The following is a 19,347-nucleotide window of genomic DNA, read 5'->3' as shown; positions in this document are numbered from 1 at the left end:
TCTTCATTGGTAATTTTTTCTGTCCATGATATCTTTAGCATTCTTCTGTATAGCCACATCTCAAAGGCTTCGATTTTCTTGATGGTTGTCGCCTTCAATGTCCATGTTTCAACTCCATAGAGCAGAATAGACCACACGTAGCATTTCAGCATTCGGCATCTGACTTCCATGTTTAGGTCTTCATTGCAGAATAGTGTTCTCATTTTCATGAAGGACTGCCATGCAACTTCAATCCTTGTCTTTATATCTATTTCTGGATCCCACTGTTCATTAAGCCAGCAACCAAGATATTTATATCTTGACACTTGATCAATATTTTTCCCATTGAGTGTCAGTTTCATTGATGAGGCTGGATGTTTGCTGATGATCATGTATTTTGTCTTGTTGATGTTTATATTTATTCCCATTCTTTGGCTTTCTATGTATACTCTGTCAATGAGTTTTTGGAGATCCATAATATTATCTGCAATTAGCACCGTGTCATCTGCATATCGAAGGTTATTAACAATCTTTCCATTTATTGTGATTTCCTCTGAACATTCTTCCAATACTTTTTTAAAGATTACCTCTGCATATATGTTGAACAGGAGTGGTGAGAGCACACATCCTTGTCTCACTCCTCTTGTGATGTTAATATCACTGGTGGTAATGTTGTCTAATTGAACGGTAGCTGACTGATTCCAATACAGATTTGTTATTAGTCTTATGTCTTGTTCGTCTAGCCTTATTTGTTGAAGGACTTCTATTAAGTTAGTGTGTCTGACTTTGTCGAATGCTTTTTCAAAATCTATGAAACACATAAAGACAGATTTCAGATTTTCTATGCATTTTTGTATCAATATTTGGGTACAGAAAAGGGCCTCTCTAGTACCAAAACTATTCCGAAAGCTGAATTGTGTTTCACTTAGAGTTTCTTCACTTTTTCTATAAATACGATTCTGAATTACTTTCAAAAACATTTTTAATGTTTGGCTCATTAGACTAATAAGTCGGAAGTCACCACAGGAATTCGCTTTGGGTTTCTTTGGGACAGTGATAAATATAGATTTGAGCCAATCTGATGGAAATTCATCACTTTCATATATTTTATTAAATAGTTTTTCAAGAAGTTTGATGTTATCTGGTTCTATTAATTTTAAAAATTCTGTTTGCACACCATCTGGTCCACTGGCTTTTCCTGCTTTACTTGTTCGTATAGCATTCTCTATTTCGCATTTCATGATTGCTGGTCCTTGAATGTTATCTTTTATATTTATAGGCTTCTGTCTAGTATCATTGAAAAGTTCTGTTACATATTTTATCCAAATCTGTGCTTTATTCTCTTCTTCTAGAACTATTTTTCCATTTTCGTCTCTTAGAGACACTATTTGCTTTTTCCTCAGTTTTCAGAAATTTCGTTGATTTTCTTATACAGATTGAAATTATCATGTTTCTTCTGAAGCAGTTCAATTTCAGTACATAAATTTTTCATCCAATTTTCCTTGGCTTCTTTTATTTTTTTCTTGATGATGTTATGTGTTTCTGTATACCTGGAAGGTCTTTGTTTTTGTACATTCTTCTTGTATCAATAAGAGAAAGAATCTCATCTGTCATCCATTCCTGTTGTTTTATATTATTCACATAGCCTACTTCTTCAATACTTGTTGTTACAATGGCATTCTTTAAGCTATTCCAAAGAGATTCCACACTTTTATTTTCTTCTATGTTAATCTGTTGTAATCGCAGGTTAAGCTGTGTCTTGGCACTTTTATTTATGTTCGGGTCTTTCAGTTTTTCTACATCAATTTTCTTTTTCTTCTTTTGTGATTTTTTAGCTGATTTTAATCTAAGACGTACTTCTGCAACTATGGGATTGTGGTCTGATGAGATATCTGCTCCAGGATAAGTCTTTGCACTCTTTATACTACTGTGGAATCTTTTATTTATCAGTATATAATCAATTTGATTTCTGACAATGTTATGTTGGTTATCTTGAGGCGATTTCCAAGTGTACAGTCTTCTGGGTGGAAGTTTAAACCAAGTATTTGCTATTGTTAGATCTTCTTCCTGACAGAACTGGACTAGGCGATCTCCTCTGTCGTTTCTGGTGCCTAAGCCATTTCGCCAACAATTTCTCCATCACCCCCTCTTCCCACTTTTGCATTGAAGTCACCCATCACTATGTTTATATCATGTTTCTTTGTTAGGTTTAGGTGTTCATAAAACTCTTCAACATCTTCTTTGCTTTTGTCAGCTGTGGGTGCATAAGCTTGGATGATATTTATGTTAATGGAGTTTCCCTTAAGTTGTAACAGCATTATTCTTTCAGAAAATGGAATCCAATTTATTACTAATTTATTGATTTCTTCATCTACTATTACAGCTACACCATGTCGATGTTTGTTCTCATCATTCCCAGAGTAATACATTGTCGTATTATCTTGTTGACACTTTCCAGATCCTGGCCATCTTGTCTCACAAATTCCCAAAATCCGGATGCCCAGCCTCTTCATTTCTCTTGTGGCATTTCTTAATTTGCCAGCTTCATACAGAGTTCTGACATTCCAAGTTGCAATTTTAAAAGTGGATTAAAACAAGAATATGATTTCTTGGCATCTGTAATTTATAGTATTCTTCTTCTTTTCAGCCATTTTCTGTCCACTGCTGGATGAAGACCTCCTCCAGTTCTTTCCATCTTTCCTGTTCTTGGCAATGGTTGATCAATTTTTGCCAGCCTGGCTGACTGAGTGGTTAGCATATCCGCTCTCCTGTCAAAAGGCTGCAGGTTCGAATCCTGCCGTGGGCATGGATGTTTGTGATTGTGGGAAAACTAGTGGTGATGGTTGGTGGTAGATGGTGTTGAGGTAGTTGTGGTCAGTTGGTGGATAATTAGTGAATGAGTGGTGGAAGCAGTTGTAGAGCAGGTGCCCTCCCTCGATGAGTCTTTGGACTCCCTGGAGGTGTCAAATAATAATAATAATAAAATTCCCCTCTGACACTATAATTATATCTAATACTCTTTGACCTCGAGTTTCTTCTATCACATGCTGCTTGAGGAAGTTGTCTTGTAATAGCTCCATAAATTGCTTCATTGTCATCGATTCAAATGATGTTCAGATAATTAATGTCCTCTATTATGATTACTCATTTCTCACCCATCATCGTTATTTGATAATGCATTTCTTCATCACTATTAACCATTCCACTAAGTCTGTAACAACACCTCAACACATATTTGGTCTCGTTAGACTCCATCTCATACCAGATGGCTTCAAACTCACTGCTTCTTGAAAAACTGTTATTATTATTGCAGTCATAGATCTCAATCATCCAACATTAACAAGCAGTATAACCCCTTCTCTCCTATCTTGTTTATCCTTTCTAAAAATACTGTACCCTTTACACTCGATACCAGCTAATGGTTACAACTTGAGACCCCAATTTATTGACCAAGGCAACAAATTCTACCCCCTTGTTTCTTATACTTCTAGCATTCATGTACAGGCATATTTCTAGTCATATTTCCATATACAAGTGATCAAAAGGTGTCACAGCTTATTACTAATATACTCTGGATTAGAGAGAGATGCTGAAAGTTTTTCCACTTGGTTATACTATGAATTAAAGATGCCAAGAATTTATATGCTTGGTTTAATCCCTTATCCAAGTGTAAGCAAACGAAGTTTGCATGTGAAGTAACTTCATGACTTGGCAACTTGTATATAGAGGCTAATGACTTCACATCACTTGCATTATTATCCCATAATGCAAAACATATATCCTTACAGAAATGTTATAATGCTATGCATTATGGGAAGGGTCACTATTTAAACTGGTTTCGACCTTTATTGAGGTATAACCAAGTGGAAAAACTTTCAACATCTATCTTTGTACCTTATTACTAAAATACTGTAATCCAGGGTATTTTAGTAATAAGTTGTGACACCTTTTGGATCTGGCTTCCACTGAATAGACCTCAATAAAGGTTGAAACCAGTCTGGGTAGTAATCCTTCCAATAATGCATAGCATTATACATGTCACTAAGGATATGTGCTTTGCATTATGGAATACTAAGGCAAGTGATGTGAAGACATTGGCCTCTATATACAAGTTGCCCAGTCATGAAGTTACTTCATGTGCAAACTTTGTTTGCTTACACTTGGATAAAGGATTAAAACAAGAATATGATTTCTTGGCATCTGTAATTTATAGTATTCTTCTTCTTTTCAGCCATTTTCTGTCCACTGCTGGATGAAGACCTCCTCCAGTTCTTTCCATCTTTCTCTGTTCTTGGCAATGGTTGATCAATTTTTCCCGACAAAATTTGACAGTTCATTACTCCACCTTTTAGGACGTCCTTGACCTCATTTCCCTTCTTTTGGAATCCACTTCATTAGTATGGTGGTCCACCGTTCATCTTCTCTTCTGGATAGATGTCCAGCCCATTTCCATTTTAGTCGCTTATGGTGAAGAATGATGTCAGTGATGTGAGTCTGGCTTCTTATCCAGGTGTTTCGCTTCTTATCTTTTAATGTGATGCCCAGCATCAACCTCCATTTTTCTCTGAGTTGTTGTTGTTGTTAGTTCATTTGCCAGTGCTTTTGTTAGCGACCAAGTTTCACAACCATATGTGATGACTGGAAGTATACACTGGTTAAATATCTTCCTTTTTAAACAGAGTGGGACATCCTTGTTTTGAAAAATGCTTTTCAGTTTTCTGAATGCACTCCAGACAAGTTGAACTCTCCTATTTATTTCCTTTTGGAGTCCACAGTTTAGATCAATGAGATGACCTAAGTGTGTATATGAAGAGACTCTTTCCAAGAAATTGTTTTCTATTATTATGTTTTTTGGTGTTACAAAATGATTAAACATCATTTTAGTTTTTTCTCTCTTTATTTTTAGACCGACTTTTCTGCTTTCATGAAGGTATTCTGGAGTGTTTGCAAAAATTATGATATCATCTGCATATCTTAGGTGTGTTAAATTTCTGTTATTAATTTTTATACCAAGGTTTGTCCAGTTTATATTATTAAATATTTCTTGATGGATTACTGTAAAGATTTTGGGTGATAGAGAGTCTCTTTGTCGGACACCTTTTTCAATTGATATTATTTGCTACTTGTGTGAAGTTGGATTGTTGCTGTTGCAGTGTGGTATATTTCCTGGAGAAGTAGGTCCATATATTCTCCAGGAACTTCCTGATTCTGAAGTGCTTTGATTATTGCATTAGTTTTGATGGAATCAAATGCTTTTTCATAATCAATAAAGGCTAAACAGAGAGGCAGTAGGTTTTCTTCTGCCTTTTCTATTATTGTTTTACTGCATGAATATGATCAATTATGTTAAAGCCTTTATGGAATCCTGCTTGTTCTACTGGTTGATTTGAGTCTAGAAGAGGGGTTAACCTGATCGTTATTACTTTTGTGAGAATTTTGTACAGATTGGAGAGAATACTAATTGGTCTATAATACTTTACTTCTTTGTTCCTTTTTTAAATAACAGTATCAGAGTAGCATTTTTTCAGTTTTCTGGTATCTTTCCCCTCTTCTAAGGTGAATTATATTGTTTTCTCCCCATTTAATTAATTCTATGTGAATTAGGTCTTTACTAGGACATTTTCCATTTTTCATTTGTTTCAATGCTTATTTTATTTCATCTGAAGTGAATGGGAGGGATGAATTCTATATGCAACGGAGAAGAGTTATTTATATTTGATTTATCCATTGAAAGATCGCTATAGAGTTGTTTATAAAATTCTTCTAGCCTGCTTAGGATTTGTTCTTGGTTCCTTATTATAGTTCCGTTTTATCTTTTATTGCAGTTATTTGACTTTTGCCAACTGATAAATGTCTTCTTAGTATTTTTATTTTTTTCAATTGTTTCTTTTATTTTTTTAGTGTTATAAGATCTTATTTCATTTCTTATCTTTTTCCTTATTGTTTTGCATAGTTCTGCATATTCTATTTTAGAAATTAAGCTTTTGTCTTGTTTCATATTTTCATCTCTTTTTTAAGGTTTCCTTTGAAAGTTTCTGGTCTTTTTGTTGTTTGTTGCTTTTGAATTCATTGGCTGCTGAGATTATTACTTCCATTAGGTTTCTGCTTATTTTATTTGTCTTCTTCTTCAAATATATTTATTAAGTCTAGTTTTTGATTGAGTTTTTCTTCGTAATCCTTCGTGTTTTCAATAGGTTTTAAGTCAAAACATCTTGATTTTTTGTTATTTAGCCATTTTATTCTTTCCAATTTGGGGTTTATTTTAATTTTATTTAATTATTTTATTTAATTATTTTAATGACCACCAGTTGGTGGTTACTTCCTGTTTTTACTTGATTTAGTACTGAGGTATTTTGAACTATTTCTTTATTATTACACAGTATATAATCTATTTCATTTTTTATTCCTCCATTTGGACTTCTCCATGTCCATTATCTTTCGAGGGCTTTCTTAAAAAAATGTATTCATCATGTAAAGCTTGTTACTGATAGAGAATTTTGTAAGAGCCATTCCTAAGTTGCTACTTGTACCATATACGTATGTTCATATTGTGTCTTTGGTGAATGGGATGACCTACTTTGGCATTAAAATCGCCCATTACTATAGTAAAGTTTTGATTGCTATTTCTTGTTTTGTCTAGAGTGTTCTGCAGTGAGTCATAAAATGCTTCTATCTCTTCATCAGTGTGGGATGAGGTGGGAGCATATATTTGGATGATCCTGATTTTAAGTTTGGAGTTTATTTTAAGTGTGATTTCTGTTATTCTTTCATCTGTATAATTAAATTCTTCTGTAAGGTGTGCAATTGTTTTCTTAATTTGAAATCCAATTCCGTATTCTCCTTTAGTTTTCCCATAATATTATAAGTAGTCTCCATTTTTTTAGTTTTATTAAATGTTCATCTCTTGCCTGTGAACTTCACTTAAACCTATGATGTCCCATTTAATATGTTTTAGTTCTTGCTGTAAGATGGTAAGGTCTTCCTCTTCTTTAAGTGTTCGACAATTAAATGTTCCTATATAGAAGAAAAGAGGATTGTATTGATTATTGTTTATGAATTCTTTAGGCTATTCCAGTATTGCTTATTATTTGGAAAAGCTTCCCCACTGCATCATGCTCTGGTCTCCATAAATAGTTTCAGTCAGAGTAGTCATATAGTCTAATTTCCCATGCTGGCCACATAACATCTTGGGAGATGCATTTTATAGCTTTCTGCCAGCTCTTTGCTCAGTATCGACTTTGACATGGCTCATTACGACACCATGTTTCCCGGGGAGAGATCCACATGCAGGCATGATACTAAAACCTCCTGGGTATCTCGGTGAAGTCTGGAGGACTTCACTGAAATATTGGCACTGCCATCTATATCAGTTTCATCAGGGTTTTTGACCATGTTGTAGGTTGCCAGCCCACCACGGAAATCCATCCCAGGCTTAACTGTGCTCAACATGCTTCAAGCATGACTGATGACTAGTCGGCCAAGATCCTGGTAGGAAAGCACAGCTAATCCTCCCATTTATAGTATAACCAAATGGAAAAATTTTCAACATTATTTCTTTTACACACAGATTCCCCTGGCTCTGTGTTTCTCATACCAGTTAATAACTTCTCAAGACTCCTGATACCAAATGCATTCAAGTCTAAGCTGCCCCTCTTATACATATGCTAGCCTTTTATAATAAAGTTACAAGAACATTAGATGAGGGAAAGGCATATACTGCAATTTTCTTAGACTTAGCAAAGGCATTTGACAGGGTGCCACATGATAAGCTGCAACACATGGGTCTGGATGTCAGATTGGTCAACTGGATTCAGGATTGGCTGTCTGATAGGTATCAGAGAGTTGTGTATGGTGGAGCAGTTTCAATGAGACAGAAGGTTACAAGTGGGGTCCCACAGGGCTCAGTACTAGGACCTATATTGTTTAACCTTTATATCAATGACATTGCCAGTGGATTGCAAGGGGATATTCAGTTGTTTGCAGATGATGCGAAGCTGGGAAGGATTATTAGTAATAGTGCAGATGTGGTAGCCCTGCAAGAGGATTTGAATAAGCTAGATAGATGGGCAAATGAATGGGGGTGTCAGTTTAATGCAGCAAAATGTAAGGTCTTGAGGTTTGGGAAACATCGATGGGATGCTGCATACTCTATGGGAGGAGTTATACTGGAGGAAGTTGGGGAGACAAGAGATCTGGGGTTGATGATTGATAGAAACCTGAAGTTTAGGGGACATATTGCAAAGGTGGTGAAGGTAACATAGAGGATTGCTGCAATTATGAGAAGGACACTGACCTGCAGAGATAAGAGGGTTATCATTCCGTTGTATAAGTCTCTGATCAGACCACACTTGGATTATTGTTCTCAGATTTGGTCCCCAGGATTTGAAGGGGATAAATTAACTGTGGAAAAGATACAAAGATGGTCTCAGGACTGTACAAGGATAGTTATGAGAATCGGCTGAGGGTATGTGGACTGCAGAGTTTTGCGGATAGAAGAAGGAGAGGTGATATGATTGAGACTTTTAAACTGTTGAGAGGTGGTTACAGGGTTGACACTGGGGAGTTCTTTCACTTGGTTGAACAGCGGGAAGGAGTGATGACAAGAGGCCATCCCTGGAAGTTACGAAAGGAAACTGTGAGCAAGAGGGTGAGGAGTGGTTTCTTTGCATGGAGGGTGGTTGAGCCGTGGAATGCATTGCCTGATAGAGTGGTGAGGGCGAGAACGGTCAATGAGTTTAAGGAGTGGTATGATAGTGTGTGTTTCTTAGGGGGAACCTCCCCTCAATGAGTCTTGACAGACTTTATGTTCTTAGGAAGGACCTCCCTCGATGAGTCTTTTGACTCCTTGGAGGCCTGAATAATAATAATAATAATAATATCCATTGTTTCCTCTAACTCACTTCGCATGTCCAAAAACTCGCATCTATTCTTTCTGCACAGCCTATGCTTCAAATAATTGCCATAGCCCCTCTTCTTCTTAATTCATCTTGATCATATCTAGGTAATATACTTTCATATAGATTTTCACTTTCCCACTCTTGCTTCTTCCAACAATTCTTTCATATCCTCTCTCATACTGAACATATCACTAGGTTAGTCATTCATCCATACTAGAATTGCAATCCTTGGTTTGCTTTTTTGTTTTTTCATTTCCTGTGCTATATTTTTAATTTTTGCTGTGGGAAAACTTGTAGTTATAATCTGCTCATCAATGCCATGTTTTATGATAGAGTCACCATAATAAATACCATTCTTCTATTTACAATCAACTTTACCTACTTGAATTTCTTTACACACTAACTTAACTGATTCTGTGCTTTGTTGTTTTTCATTTTACTGCTTAACTTTCTTATCTTCCTTGTGTTCCTTTAAACAGCACTCAGCTTTCTGTATTTCCCACGTTTGTCTATCTAGTAGTGTGCTTTTATTTTGCAATTTCAAAGATTAAATTATTTTCAGTATCCTTCTTGTTCAAGTTCAACGTCACTTTTTTGTTAATGTTCCATTCAGTTTCATGTGGTAAATGAGAGATTTCATAAGATGTGTTTTTTCAGGAGGGAGAATTAGCAGGATAATTGTTGCATTAGATAAGAGAAGCAAACAAGCTGGTGGTGGTTGTCAGAACAAATGACTTGTTTGGACATAAAGAGCATGTAAGAATGGATATCTGGAGATTATTGAGGAGAGTTAAAGATACCAGTATGGTGGAAGAGGGGAGTCAGGGTGGACAGGAAGACAGTATAAAGAGAGTGAATGTGTGTATGGAGATGGTCAGTATAGGAATGGGATGTATGGGATATAGTTGAGTCTGAAGAGATAGGTTAAGTGGCGAAAAAGGCAATTCAGAATGGTTGGTGTGGGGAAATCACAGCCCATAAGTGGCATGAGCAGGACTGTTATAACCCTAAAAGTGAATTGCTATTTATTTACAAATGCCACGAGCATCAGAAATAAGGGAGATGAAATGGTTTCGTTGGTTAAGTTTACTCACCCAAAAATAGTTGGAACAAATGAAACATGACTGGATAATGATGATATCCTGCTGAGAATAGAAATGGAAGGGTATAGTGTTTTTTGTGAGGTTAGAAAAGACAAGGAGAGAAAGAGAGAGGTGAGGGCTGTTGATGATAGCAGGCGAATTATGCCCCCACAAAGTAGAGATGTAAAATATAAATAGTGGCAATGGCTTTGAGTCAGTGAGGTGGAGGTTGACCAGAAGAGATATTTAGTTGGATGCTGTTATAGGCCAGGAAATGTGCAGGGTGGTGATGAAGAAATGTATATGCAAATTCGGTCAGTGAACAAGGGGACGGTGATTATTATGGATGATTTTAATTATGGTAGTATAGCTTGGAAGGAAGTGATAACATTTGGGAATAAAGAAAATTAATTTCTTGAAAGACAACTAAGGCAATATGTAAAGGATGGTGCAAGAGGATCAAGAGTTTTAGATCTGATCATTTTATCAGAAGATGTGATTATGAGTGGGATTTCTCACTTCTCTCCAGTTGTTGAGAGTGACCATCTGAGTTGTGGCTAGCCATATGAAGACTTTTATTAGGAAAGGATATATGTGGAAGTACAAGACTGGTGATTATGACAAGCTTAGGAGACCAATTGGAGCTATAGCATGGAATGAGGAGTTAAGTGGTAAGGAGATTAATGCTGCTTTGGAACTGACCAAAAGATATTTAACATTGTCGATGCATGAATGTATTCCAAAGGTCAATAGACTGAATAAAGTATGTGTCATATGGATCAATAAAGGGATTAAGCATGAAATTTGGAAGAAGAGGATACTGTGCTTTAATCCATTTAGTCAGGAGTGAGATTCTGTAGAACTGTTTTTTAAATTTTCAGTACCTCCTCATAGGCAAAAATAATTTGAAGGAAGTTATAATAATAATATTTTATTGAAATACAAATAATTATAAAGGTATTTATTTTTTTAACATTTCCATTATAATAAATTACAAACTTGTGAAACGATTTTAATTATTAAATACATTTTTAGTTATATGAATCCAATATACGTTGCTTGGAAAGAAGTCTACAACACACCATAGTGTGCCGTAAACTTCTTTCAAACAGACAGCCATGGCACCCACCTTAATAAGATATAGGACATAGTTTTGCTGTGATGACCACAGCAATCATACGGATCAAATTCCCATTGATCATTATCATATATTTGCCACAAGTATATGATAATGATCAATGGGAATTTTGGACCATTCTTACTGTAGGTATGTAATGAGGTCCTGGAGTGTCGAGTGAGGTCAAGGTTCATCAAACAGATGTTCAGTAGTTGAGATCAGGGCTCTGTGGAAGCCAGTCAAGTGCGGTGACATTCATGTCCACCAACCATGCAGTTACAGCAGCAGCCTTATGACAGTGCATTGTCTTGCTGAAAGAGACAATGGTCAGTTCCATAGAAATGCCACAAAGTAGGAAGTATTGCATTGTTCAGAACGTTCAAATACCTCTCAGAGCTCACTGTTTGTGGCACCAGAAACAGAGGTCCAAGGCCATACCAGGAAAAACAGAACCATACCATCACTCCATCATCTCTGAATTTCATTGTTGGGGTTATACATTCTGATAAGAGACGTTCACTGGGCATCTGCCACACCTGTCCATCTGTTCAGTAGAGAGTGTAGCATGATTTGTCACTCCATAACATGACTTTCCAAGCTTACATATCCCATTGTATCAGTGGCAAATTCTCCATGCTTGCTGCACAAGCTCATTAATTGAGAAAGAAGTACTATTTATTTGTTAATAAATGCATGCATTTATAAGCATTCCATTTAGGCTTTTATTTTTGTAGACAGAAGACATCTTAAGCTTGCACGGCAATAATTGAGCTTTGCATTGTGTATTGAAGCCGATACTTGCTCGTCTAGTCAAAGCTACCTTGGCTTGCTTGAGATTGTAGGAGTTTACAGGTCCTTCCAGCGGCACTATGATTTCATGTGCATGCATAGCTATTTTACGCGTCTCACTCTGTCGCTTAAACCACAGGCCATACGCAGTCAACGTAGCTCTAGCCAGTGAGCTTCAGCAGCCTTTACAAGTGCACGTGTTTCTTGGGAAAATTAAGTTACAATGAACGTTTTATGACAATGTTATTGACCAGTTCATAAAGAAGAACCGTAGGGTAGAATTTTTTTTTTTTTTTTAGCTAATAAAATTTATTTGTAAGCTTCCTATAATAGTTGTTTATTATTTTAACAGTATAATAGAACACAGAAACTAAGTAAATAATTAATTTATTAACTTGATGCTGATATTTCGCTGGTATTATAACCAGCATCTTCAGAGCACAAAAACACTGTTTGTCACAATACGCGAGACTAAAACAACATGGTGTACATTAACAAAATTGTAGCAGCAACACAAAGACTAGAGTCCTGATTTTGGTGCCCTCTATCTGAGAAAAAAAAAAAAAAAAAAAAACGCTATCATATATTGCTAGAGTCCTAGAAAAGTGCTAGTTTTTCCTTAATATGACTGTCTCCCAGATCTTCGGCAAGTTAATACAGCCATATTTGTTGAGATTTGGGGTGTGTTTTAGGGCTTCTGTCGCCTCTAAGAACAATCTCTCTGATTTATATGGGTTTCTGTGTAGTACTTTTGTGTTTTTCCAGTTGATCCTGTGTGCAGGGGTATCCAGAGCATGGTCTGCTAGGCCCGACTTCCCATAATGATATTTCCGGACGTATCGTTTATGTTCGCTGATGCGGATATTCACAGTTCTTCCTGTTTGACCGTAGTAGGCTTAATTGCATGAGCAGGGTACTTGGTAGACTCCTGGATGTGATAAAGGAGGAATGCTGTCCTTGGGTGAGCGGATGAGGGTGGCTAATTTGCTACATGGTCTGAATGTAGTGCGTAGTTTATGTTTAATGAGAATTCTTGAGATCTTTTCGGATGTGCCTTTAATGTAAGGGATGGTGACTGTTTTGTTGTAGTTCTCTGTGGTGGATGGTGGGAGGGGTTTCTTAGGAGTGTTTAGTATTTTGTTTATTTTTTGTGGATTGTAGCCGTTGGCCAAGAAGGTGTGGCGTAAGTGAGTCAGTTCAGCAGTAAGAGCCTTGTCATTTGAACAGATTGCTCTCGCTCTATGGGTTAGCGTTTTTAAAATGCCATATTGTTGAGAAGGATGATGGTGTGATTGTTTGTGTAAGTATCTGCCTGTATGTGTGGGTTTTCTGAAAACTGAAAATGATAAGGAACCATCTGGGAGACGTGTAATGAGTGTATCCAGGAAGGGCAGACAGTTGTTGGCTTCCGGTTCCATAGTAAAGTGGATTTTTGGGTGTTGGCTATTTAAATGTGCTAGGAATGTTTTCAATGTCTCAGGGCCATGTGGCCAAATGGCAAGCACATCATCAACATAGCGTAGCCAAAGTGTTGGTTTGAGAGTGGCTGTATTGATTGCTTGTTTTTCCAGGTGTTCTATGTAAAAGTTGGCTAGGGGGGGAGAAAGGGGGGAGCCCATGGCTGTCCCATCAATTTGTTTGTATATTTTCCCTTTCCATGTGAAATATCCTGCATGTATTGTGAATTTGAATAGTTCAAATATATCAGGGGGGAAGTGTGACTTCAGTAGATTGAGGGTTTCTATTAGTGGTACATTTGTGAATAGTGAAGTGATGTCAAAGCTTACTATTAAGTCTGAGCTTTTTAGGGTGAGGTGTTGTAAGATGCTTTTTAGGTGTGCTGAATTTTTGATAAAGGAGGGAGAATTGTTAGTGAGAGTGGCTAGTAGCTTTGCTAAATGTCTAGCCAGTTTGTATGTGGGACTATTTATACTGTCCACAATTGGGCGTAGGGGTGTGCCTGGTTTGTGAATTTTTGGTGATCCATAGATCCTCGGTGTTCTAACATGGAAGGGTTTGAGTTTGTTAACTGTGTCTTTGGGCCAGGAAGTGACTTTTTTTAATAATTTTCGTGCCTTATTCTTTTGTGTGTTGGTGGGATTTGCTTGTGCTAATTCCCGGCGAGTGGTGTTAATTTGTTCGCGTAAAATCGCTACACTCGCTCGTTTATAGATGCGTTGGGCTTTGGCCGAGTGGAACTTGTTTTTGATTTTAAAACAGTTCGGTATTAATTTGGTGTCTCGGCACCTCTTTAAGAAGGCTAACCTGTTTAGTTAGCACAAGCAAATACAACCATCAGCGCATTACGAGAATCACTGCATAATATTCTAAATACGGAACTTTGGCAGATCTTAGAGAACATCACCGACGCAACGGCAAAAAAAGAATTGGACAGAGTCAAAAACCGGCACCAAAAGAAGTTCGAAAATCTACAACAACGGAACACCATACAACGACCGCATTTACAACAAGACCTCGTCGTTGTGAATCTATCATCACTCACCTTAAGCAAAGAAGCCACAACTGCTTTAAGTCGAGGGCACAACTTTGCCATAACTCCCAAGCAAGTTCCAAAAGCCGAAATAATGGCGTCCATCGAACGAGGAATTTACGACCTGCCTCCAACAATAGCTAACAACATACGTTTAGATGTGGCCAACATCCTAATCAAGTCCAAGCCTCCAAAAAGTAATATCCCACATAAGGAATTCATGGCTATAAAAGAGCTACACAACAACAGCCAGATTACCATAACAAAAGCAGACAAAGGAAATGCAACCGTGGTGATGGACACAACTGAATATGAAAACAAAATGCACACACTATTACAAGATCAGTCAACATACAAAATTATAGATCGCAATCCCACCAACACACAAAAGAATAAGGCACGAAAATTATTAAAAAAAGTCACTTCCTGGCCCAAAGACACAGTTAACAAACTCAAACCCTTCCATGTTAGAACACCGAGGATCTATGGATCACCAAAAATTCACAAACCAGGCACACCCCTACGCCCAATTGTGGACAGTATAAATAGTCCCACATACAAACTGGCTAGACATTTAGCAAAGCTACTAGCCACTCTCACTAACAATTCTCCCTCCTTTATCAAAAATTCAGCACACCTAAAAAGCATCTTACAACACCTCACCCTAAAAAGCTCAGACTTAATAGTAAGCTTTGACATCACTTCACTATTCACAAATGTACCACTAATAGAAACCCTCAATCTACTGAAGTCACACTTCCCCCCTGATATATTTGAACTATTCAAATTCACAATACATGCAGGATATTTCACATGGAAAGGGAAAATATACAAACAAATTGATGGGACAGCCATGGGCTCCCCCCTTTCTCCCCCCTAGCCAACTTTTACATAGAACACCTGGAAAAACAAGCAATCAATACAGCCACTCTCAAACCAACACTTTGGCTACGCTATGTTGATGATGTGCTTGCCATTTGGCCACATGGCCCTGAGACATTGAAAACATTCCTAGCACATTTAAATAGCCAACACCCAAAAATCCACTTTACTATGGAACCGGAAGCCAACAACTGTCTGCCCTTCCTGGATACACTCATTACACGTCTCCCAGATGGTTCCTTATCATTTTCAGTTTTCAGAAAACCCACACATACAGGCAGATACTTACACAAACAATCACACCATCATCCTTCTCAACAATATGGCATTTTAAAAACGCTAACCCATAGAGCGAGAGCAATCTGTTCAAATGACAAGGCTCTTACTGCTGAACTGACTCACTTACGCCACACCTTCTTGGCCAACGGCTACAATCCACAAAAAATAAACAAAATACTAAACACTCCTAAGAAACCCCTCCCACCATCCACCACAGAGAACTACAACAAAACAGTCACCATCCCTTACATTAAAGGCACATCCGAAAAGATCTCAAGAATTCTCATTAAACATAAACTACGCACTACATTCAGACCATGTAGCAAATTAGCCACCCTCATCCGCTCACCCAAGGACAGCATTCCTCCTTTATCACATCCAGGAGTCTACCAAGTACCCTGCTCATGCAATTAAGCCTACTACGGTCAAACAGGAAGAACTGTGAATATCCGCATCAGCGAACATAAACGATACGTCCGGAAATATCGTTATGGGAAGTCAGGCCTAGCAGACCATGCTCTGGATACCCCTGCATACAGGATCAACTGGAAAAACACAAAAGTACTACACAGAAACCCATATAAATCAGAGAGATTGTTCTTAGAGGCGACAGAAGCCCTAAAACACACCCCAAATCTCAACAAATATGGCTGTATTAACTTGCCGAAGATCTGGGAGACAGTCATATTAAGGAAAAACTAGCACTTTTCTAGGACTCTAGCAATATATGATAGCGTTTTTTTTTTTTTTTTTTTTTTTTCCTCAGATAGAGGGCGCCAAAATCAAGACTCTAGTCTTTGTGTTGCTGCTACAATTTTGTTAATGTACACCATGTTGTTTTAGTCTCGCGTATTGTGACAAACAGTGTTTTTGTGCTCTGAAGATGCTGGTTATAATACCAGCGAAATATCAGCATCAAGTTAATAAATTAATTATTTACTTAGTTTCTGTGTTCTATTATACCGTTAAAATAATAAACAACATGTTCGACGAATACATAAGTCTGTCCACACGTTTCCTATAATAGTACAAAATGTTGAACAATCATGTGTAACCTAAGAGCAACAGCTCATCCAGGTTATGATATGCATAAAGTTACAAAAATTTATGTAATTCATTTTCATTATATACATATATGTACATTCATATAATATACATATTACATATTCTCATCTCATCTTCCTTATACCCTCTTTTACCTTGCGGCATCGAGGGTCCATTGATCATCGGACCTCACTCCCTTTACAGGATAAGGTGGTCAGCCTTATGCCCCGGTGTATCCTATGGCCTGTAGTGTTGAGTTCTCAAGGCCAGTTTGCCTGCTTTGCGGGATGAAAAACCCCAGAATAAACTGGGGAAAAAACCCTGCTGTCCATGCCCAAGACTGGCTAACTTGGCTATGGCTGAGGAAGATCCTTCAGCTCCTCACGTCACCGACGTCAATCGAACCTAGGACACTCCTTCCCCAGGTGGTTGCGAAGCGCATAGCCACTAGGCTAACCGCACGGATTTCATATTACCTATTATTATAATATAATTACATAATAAAATCGCAGGAGACATGCTAATATGTACAGAGAAAATTGCATAACAATTAATTAGGAACAAAATAAAGCAGTTAAATAGCATTAAAATTTTTATGATCTTTGAATACAAATATGCTAAAAAGCAATGTTTTGAACAGAGATTCTCATTTCTGTGGGAAAATAAATACTCTTTGATTAGAGTTTTGTATTTGTTTGGGTTAGTTTCATTTCTTATTGTTAAAGGTAATGTGTTAAATACTTTTGGTGCTAAATAAGTATAATGTTTGTGTATTGCTTCTTTATTTGCTTTTGGAACTATATATTTCAGGCCCTTATGTCTACTAAGGAAAACATCTTGTTTGATATTTACGTATCCATTGTCATTTTTTATGAATAATTCAACTTTGAACTTAATTGGTTGATGGACTGATGACTCTTCATCCCTTCATCTGGATTTTAGTTTGGGGGTGATGGGATTATTGTGGGTAATTTACCCGCTCATTGTGAGCATTGAGGCTGTATCAGCTTTCTCTTGTGATGGAGGATTTTGGTTTTTTATGTTTGAAACAATCTGAGGGTTTGTAGTCTGCTGCCTGTCAAATTAGCTGATTTGGGTGATTAGCTGTGATTGTGAAGAATTTCTCTGCAGTGCCTATCATGTAAGTCTTGATATCTGGAAGATTGGCTTCTTGGTGTAACTGGATGTTTCTGATGAACCACGGGGCATTAAATGCCATTCTTAGGCATTTGTTCTGGATTGTCTGTAGTGTGTTGATGTTGCTTTTAGCTGTGTGACCCCAGGTTGGAGAGGCGTAAGTTAGTTGTGGTCTGATCACTAATTTGTAGAGGAGAATTTTGTTGCTTATGCTTAGAAAGCTGTTCCTATTCAAAAGTGTATATAGCTGTGCTATGATCTGACTTGCTTTAGTGGTGACACTATCTATATGTGACTTGAAATTCAGACATCTATCAAGATGAACTCCCAGATATTTGGTAGAATTGTGCCAAGGGATGATTTTACCAAACATTTGTATGCTTGTATTCGGTTCTGCTTTATGTCTGGTGAAAAGTACTGCAGAGCTTTTTCTTGGGTTGATTGCGATACGCCATTTAGTGTACCAATCCTCCAATTCATTGACTGCTCTCAGCAGCTTGATTGTGGTCAGATGTGGACGGAGGGATCTGGCTATAATGATTGTGTCATTGGCATATAGAGCGGTGATACATGGGGACAATTTGGGGAGATCTGCCATGTATACGGAGAAGAGTAGGGGAGATAGCAGAGAACCTTGAGGGGACTCGAGCCATGACTCCCCTCTATGTGGATCTGATATCGTTGAGTTTTATTTTAAATTTTCTGTTATTCAGATATGATTTGATAAGTAGAACTAGTGGTGATGGAATTCCAACTTCGTGTAGCTTAAAAATTAGTCCGTGATGCCACACGCTATCAAATGCCTGAGTGATGTCCAGGAAAACTGCGCCAGAGTGTTGGTGCCATTCATACCCTTGGGTTATATACTCTTGGCTTACCTACGCATGAAAGAAGGCTGATCGGGCTGTAATTTTTAGGAAACTGTATTTTTTCCAGGTTTGGGAATTAGGAAAACGTCAGCAAATTTCCATCGCTCTGGGAAATAATTTAGCCAAAGGATGGCATTAATGATGGCTACCAGATGCATAACCCCTTTGCAGGGAAGTATCTTGAGCGCCTTGTTTGTTATTCCATCTGGATACTTGTGTTATCGCTGTCAGTAGTTGTTTTTCAAGAGTTTTCACTGCTTTTTCTATATCTTTGGTGGATGTTATATGCGGTATTGGACCATGGACCAAGGTTTTCCTGGAAGGCTGAGGGAAGTTGTTTCCAATTTATAAATGTGGTGGTGTTTTCCGTTAAATCTTGTATGGTGCCTAGTTGTAATATGATGAGGTTATGATCAGAACTTAAGTCGTTGATTGCTTGTATTTGATAGCTGTGCGCTATGTTTTTTAATATAGCTATATCTAGTACATCAGGACGTCCGGTTGCTCTGTAATGTGTGTACTTCAGTGGGTCCTATCACTGTTATATTTCGTGAAGTAGTATAAGAGTTGAGTATTCTACCATTAATATTTGAGTTTCTGCTATTCCAGACTGAATGTTTGGCATTAAAATCTCTGGCTATAATTACTGCTCTGCCTGTATTTAGTATCACATCTAAGTCAGATTCAAGGAGTTTTTTATTTGGGGGGGTTGTAGGCTGCACATATCCTGATGCTGTTTGTGTTTTCCATATGTATTTCTATTCCTGTAGTTTCCATGTGT

At 37.5% G+C, this 19,347-nt stretch overlaps 2 protein-coding genes across 5 annotated transcripts in view; one reads left to right on the top strand and one right to left on the bottom strand.

Moving 5' to 3' along the window:
- Positions 1-19,347, top strand: part of LOC150095947 (transmembrane protein 242) — a 94,194-nt gene that overhangs the window by 17,780 nt on the left and 57,067 nt on the right. The window lies entirely within an intron of this gene.
- Positions 1-19,347, bottom strand: part of LOC150095948 (palmitoyltransferase ZDHHC14-like) — a 291,158-nt gene that overhangs the window by 235,835 nt on the left and 35,976 nt on the right. The window lies entirely within an intron of this gene.

The sequence above is a fragment of the Typopeltis vanoorti genome, chromosome 19, assembly GCF_054136105.1.
Source record: "Typopeltis vanoorti isolate ZY-2024b chromosome 19, IOZ_Tvanoo_1.0, whole genome shotgun sequence".
Classification (NCBI taxonomy): Eukaryota; Metazoa; Arthropoda; class Arachnida; order Uropygi; family Thelyphonidae; genus Typopeltis; species Typopeltis vanoorti.
Note: the sequence above shows the minus strand (reverse complement) of the source record. Positions and strands in the feature narration are given on the sequence as shown.